Below are 6,113 nucleotides of genomic sequence, written 5' to 3' on the forward strand. Positions count from 1 at the left end.
TGCCAAATCAGAGCCAGATCCCCAACTGGAGTTTTGAAACTGACTTCAGTAAGATCAGAACAAGAATTTCAGTTTGACAGTACGCTTTAGCATCTTTGATCAATGAGTGACTTGTGTATAGCTACCTCATATTCAAGTCAGATTTGTAGTTTGCATACCCAGGCCAATTCTTTCCATTGCTGTTTGTCTGGGTTGAGGGTATTTGCCATCTGTTTCTAAGCACAGCTTATCTAAACCAGCAAGAAAAGAGATGTGTCACAGGAAGAAAGCATGCGAGTAATTAAAACTGGCTGCTTTGGGAAACCTTTCTCTTCCACGTTCACTACAATGCCTGTTCTTTTTCTCTTCTCAATCCCTATTTTTTTTTGTGCTTTATTTGTTGATGTCCTGATGAAGGATAGGAATACACCAACCTCGAGGCTGGCTTAACAATAATAAGATTTTAAAAAAATAATCAATGTTGGATTTTTTTTTCCATTTGCTTTCTGGTGTGGGAGCATTTCGGGTTCATGATTGCAAGCCTTTCTTTGCAAGCACAAGGAATGGAAATGTAATTTTTTTTTAAAATTCCCCAGTAATCATGGGACTCCTGGAGCTGGGACTTTAAGAAAAAATACTCAGTATTGTAAGATTCACAGTAAAATTGAGAGAGCTGGTCACACTGGGATATTTTAAGCATCATCACATCCTTCATCATCTCACCAATAGTTGCAAGCATGCTGCTGGAAATGAAGGAGGCAGCACATGAGTCACTAAAGCAGGAACAAATCCATCTCCGAGGAAGAATTTTGTTAATTTATGATTGTTTTTCTGTCTCCCTTTGTCTCTCCTGCTCTGAACACAGCTGAAGGAGGACTCTTTGCATTCCTTTTATATTAATTATAGTTTCTGCATAGGTGTAATAGATCTATGTCTCATATTTTACATAGACTACTCAGTGTATTAATTATAGTGTTCACTGATCTTGTGAGAATAATTCATGATTTTTCATACACAATATGATAAAGCTTGGCAGGATTCAGTTTAAATAGGTAGTTGTCGATTTCACCTGACACACACAAATCAATGGGAAAAAAACCCCATTGATAGCAGTGGGTGACCACAGCTTTTTTCACCGTGCAGTATCCCAGCCATGCAGGGAACTCTCTGTAGCCCCACTGTCAGAGCTTTGCCCACTCAGTCATGGGCTGGGCGCACAGGGGCTGTCCCTGAGCAGGAACCATGCAGCTGCGGTGTGGCCTCCTCCATGGCTGGGGGCTCAGTCTCCAGCTCATGGTCCTGGCTGGGTGGTGTCTGCACTGTCCCACCAGGACTGCCGCCTTCCCTACACCTTATGTCTGCAGGGATCCTGTGTCACCAGCCCTGTGGCTGCACGAGGGGCCCCTGTAGCCTTCCTGTTAAAATGTATTACAATTGATAAAAATTGAAAGAAAAAAGTTACAAATAAGTCATTATTAACCACTGAATTTACAAAAATAAAAATTAAATTCTAGCAAGCCTAACTTTGTGTGTGTGCATATAAATTAGATGTGTGCATGGGGGTATGTATACCTACATACCAACACACGCATGTACATATTCATTCATACAGACACGATGTGCAAACACACACATGTACCTCAGAGGAAGGCATTCTGGCTAAAATGATACTCAGATTTCTCACCTGTTCTGTCATATCCAGGACTAAATTTACTGGTTCCATTAGCCTGTGCAGTTTGCAGTACGTTATTACCAATTGCCATCATGAACATATTTTGTAAGCAAGGCCACGCTACACTTGTGGACCAAATGGTGTATGCCAAATGATTATATAGGCCTTGAGGCACTGAGTGTATAAACATTTACAGTACAACAGATCTTTGGCCAAGTGGCCAAGTAATTGATTGCAAGCCTCTGAATGTCACTGGATTTTATTTATAAAACCCCATAACACTGGCTCTACTTCATGCAGAACTAGCACTGACAGTTTTTAAAAGTAGGATGCTCTTAGGTGAATTCAGGAGCAGCCAATCTTTGGAGCAAATCAAGTAGAACAAATAAGAACAGGTCTCACCCCAGTTACCATTTCTCCTGAATTCATGGTATCTGACAATTAAGCAAATGTATTACATAGATCTCCTGTCTTGCTGTAGCATGAGTGAACAATGAATAGAACTTCTCCATAGCCATAATTACAAGAAAAGCACCATTGCAAAGAACTCTGTTAAAAATGATTGGGGGGAAGGGAAGGGAGATAAATCTGTTTGAATTATAATAGCCAAATGTTAATTTCTCTTGTTTAAAATGAGGGACTGAGAATGTGATTGAGGAAGTTATGAAAGTGATATGATTTTCTCACAACGTATTTGATTTTGGCTAGCTATTCAAGATTTAAAGGGAGGTTTTCAAAGGGCCAGTGACTATGCCAGTGGGAGTTAGGTGTCTTTCGTAGCAATGTAAAAGGACCTACTATAACAGGTTAGATTCTTCTTTTAGATTTTCAGATGAGTAGGGTCCTGATCCTACAAAGACATATGCACAGGCTTAACTTTACACACTATATGTAACCCCTGTGACTTCACTGGTACTACTCACACCATGTAGAGTTAAACACGTGTGCAAGACTTTGCAGGATCAGGGCCTGGGAGAGTTTCTGTCAACCTACAGCACTTAGAGAAAATGTTAAGCCAGTTTCTTTTTCGGGCTCCTGATTCAGCAAACCATTTAAGCATGTGCCTGACATTAAGCAGGTGCTTAAGTATATCCCTTTTCTTATGTTACCTGAGGAAGGATCATCATTCAGGGAGAAATCTTCCTCAGAGATACCCACTCATAAACATTACACATTTGTGTAGGCCTTTGTGTACCAGTAGGCCAGGGCATAGTATCTGGAATCCTACTCTCTCTCTCCCCGCCCCTTCAATCTGACTTCCTTTTAAATATTATCCCCATCACATGTGCTTGTGCTGCTTCATGGCTGGTAGAAATGTTAGCTTTTTTCAGGTAAGCAGCGCAGCATTGGGACAGTAAGTGCATGCCAGGGGTCTAAGCATTTCACATGACATCATCCTAGTCACTATCTTTATAAACAGAAATATTTTGATAGGGAATTAATGCACCTTTTAAAACCCTGACACAAACAAATCTGGAAAAAAATAAATATTTTTAAATTACTGAAGATGAACTACATGCAGAATTAACTGGATAGTAGACCTAATGTATCCTAGTTTTGATTAATCTGAGCACCTCCTTGCTAGAGGCAATTGTTCAGAAAGCATGAGGTGCTGGGTTTAATACCCAGCAGCACTTTAATTTGTCATATGGTCTCCACAGTACAGAGTAAGGAGTTGATCATTTCAAAGGTGAGTTACAGAAGAGTGCAATGTACCCAAACTGTATTTAGAAATTAAACAGAGACAGATCTGATGTATAATATTTATATTACAATAGCACCCAAAGGCCACACTCAGGATTATGCTGGCTGCTGTATAACACTTCTTCAAACATACTGAAACCTACCCCCATCTGACACAAAGTCAGGAAGAAACTCGCCTTCACAATCCAGTGGCTGTGTTGCTATTCCATAACCACAATCACAGCCCTGCTTCAAATTACACAGGAAGGCATGCCAAACTGGCCCCTGGCAGCTCCAGGGATCTGAGGAATGCAAAGGTGGTTTAAAGCCAGCTTTCCTTCCCCTCTAGTCCTGCACTGAGTGCAGACTGGCCAGATCATGGCCAAGAACTCAAATCAGCTAATGTGGTTTTCTTTGCCCAAGGGCTTGGCTACACTTGAAAGTTGCAGCGCTGGTAGAGGCTTTCCAGCGCTGCAATTAGTAACCGTCCACACCTGCAAGGCACATCCAGCGCTGCAACTCCCTGGCTGCAGCGCTGGCTGTACACCTGGTCTGGTTGGGGTGTAACGATTGCAGCGCTGGTGATCCAGCACTGCTCGTCAAGTGTGGACACACACCAGCGCTGTTATTAGCCTCCAGGGTATTAGCAGATATCCCAGAATGCTTTTATAAATTACTCTCTTTGTTTTGTTATGCAGCCTCTCTTTGTTTTGTTGTGAACTCGGAGCTCCGGAGCTCCGTTGATCCCGGAGCTGCTTATAACACAGCTCCTGTTTGCTTTGATCAATCTGTACCTGGCTGTGAACAATCAAATGAGATAATGAGGCAGGCAGGGAGTGAGTGTTTGCTTGACAGAGAAACAGTGGGGAGTCCGTTTGCAGGCTGTTTGCAATTAAGAGTTAAGACTAAGGGGTCGGGAACATTTTCTGATTTTTCAAGGCAGGAAGCTAAACACACAGTGTTGGCTCCAAAAATCCACTCTCTCTCTCTCCCCCCGCTCCCTGTCACACTACACGACCCCCCACCCCCCTCTTTTGAAAAGCACGTTGCTGCCACTTGAACGCTGGGATAGCTGCCCATAATGCATCACTCCCAACAGCGCTGCAAATGCGGCCACACACCAGCGCTGGTAGCTGTGAGTGTGGCCACACACCAGCGCTGTCCCTACACAGCTGCACAACCAGAGCTGTAACTCCCAGCACTGCAACTTTCAAGTGTAGCCAAGCCCCAAGATTTATAATTATAAAGCTCTTGAAGCACTGGGACATCAGTCCCACCATTCAGAGAGACTGGCTAGTGAGCTGCATCTGGCAGACAAACAAAAACTAAATCACTTCCAATAGGAAGAGGGCAGCAGCAGCATCTCCAGAATAGATACGGAATAATAGAACTATTGTTGTGAGAAATGGCAATGACCTACTGATCTGTCAGTCCATCCACCTGCCGATGCTAGGTGGCTTTTACAGCATATTTACTAGGATTTTTTTTCTAGTCTAATTTCAAAATTCCCAAACATTAGTGTCTCCACAACTTCCTTTGAGACTTCAGTCCGCAGTTTCACTGCTCTCACTGTCAATAAGGTGAGTTTTGTTCCCTGAGATTTATCCTAAATTTTGAGTTTCTTAATTTCATCCCAACATACCAACAGTTCCTCTCCCTCCTTGGTGTTTACAAACATTTATGAAAGGTCTCGATTGCTCTGATGTCCTCTCTTAGCCTTCACACTGCACTGCTTAAATCTTGCCTCACATCAGTTCCCCCAGGAACCCACTGATCATTTTTGTTGTTCTTATCTGTTCCCCTCCCCTCTCTCCGACTTGTCCAGCTCTTTGTGTCCATGTGGTGCCCATAGTGGAGTTCTGGCAAACAGCAGCAGTGGAGCAGACACACTGGAGAGAAAAGGAGACCAGCAGCAGAGAAAATGACTGCACTGAGAACCAGTAGGGTCATGCACATGTTGGGTTTCAGACTTTAGAAGGAGGATGAAGGAAAAAGGATGAAAAAGGGGGTCTTTATAATGTTGTTTTGTAAGAACTCCTGTACTTACATTGGGCCAATAAGCACTGGAGGTGCCTAAGGCTAACCAGCCTTTAGTGGGTTGATAAAGGACCAGTGTGTCGGGTCTTATTTAATGGAAGAACCAAATTAATTATTATTCAGAATTAGATGCCATTTAGCATAGTTTATATTACTGATCACTCGCTAATTTGACTGGCTCTGATGTAATTACAATTCATTTACGTCCTTAATCCTAATGCCCTAACCTGGCTTTGATTTAATCAGGCTACGTAGAGGTATCACAATCAAAGCTGCATTGAAGAGCTCAATGCTAAAAAGAGATAATTACACCTTACAGAGCGTAAGCTTTGCTGCCACCTACATATCTTGAATTACTGAATAAGAATAGATCATTCTCACTCAATATGTCAGTATCCTGAAAATCTAAAAATCTAAAAAGATGTCAAAGTTGGTTAAAGAGCAGCAGAGAGCTACAGACTCTGCTCACTATATTACATTCTCATCTGGGAATGTACTAGGAATCTTCCAAACACCTCATCTGGAAACTAAAATCTGTGCAAAAGTCCAAAGTAAAAAGCAGATCCTCAAGCCTGTGCATGCGGAGGGCACAGCTGAAAGGGAGTAAAATAGAACTTCTTCCACCATCAAAAAAATTTTTTCATGCAGAAAAGAATGAGACTGACAGAGGGTCTGATTCAAACCTGTGCTGGCACAGAACACTGTGTGATGACTGAGGAGAGATGGTTTGTGCTTTCCCACT

Source organism: Mauremys reevesii, linkage group 7, assembly GCF_016161935.1.
Source record: "Mauremys reevesii isolate NIE-2019 linkage group 7, ASM1616193v1, whole genome shotgun sequence".
In the NCBI taxonomy this organism is placed as follows: domain Eukaryota; kingdom Metazoa; phylum Chordata; order Testudines; family Geoemydidae; genus Mauremys; species Mauremys reevesii.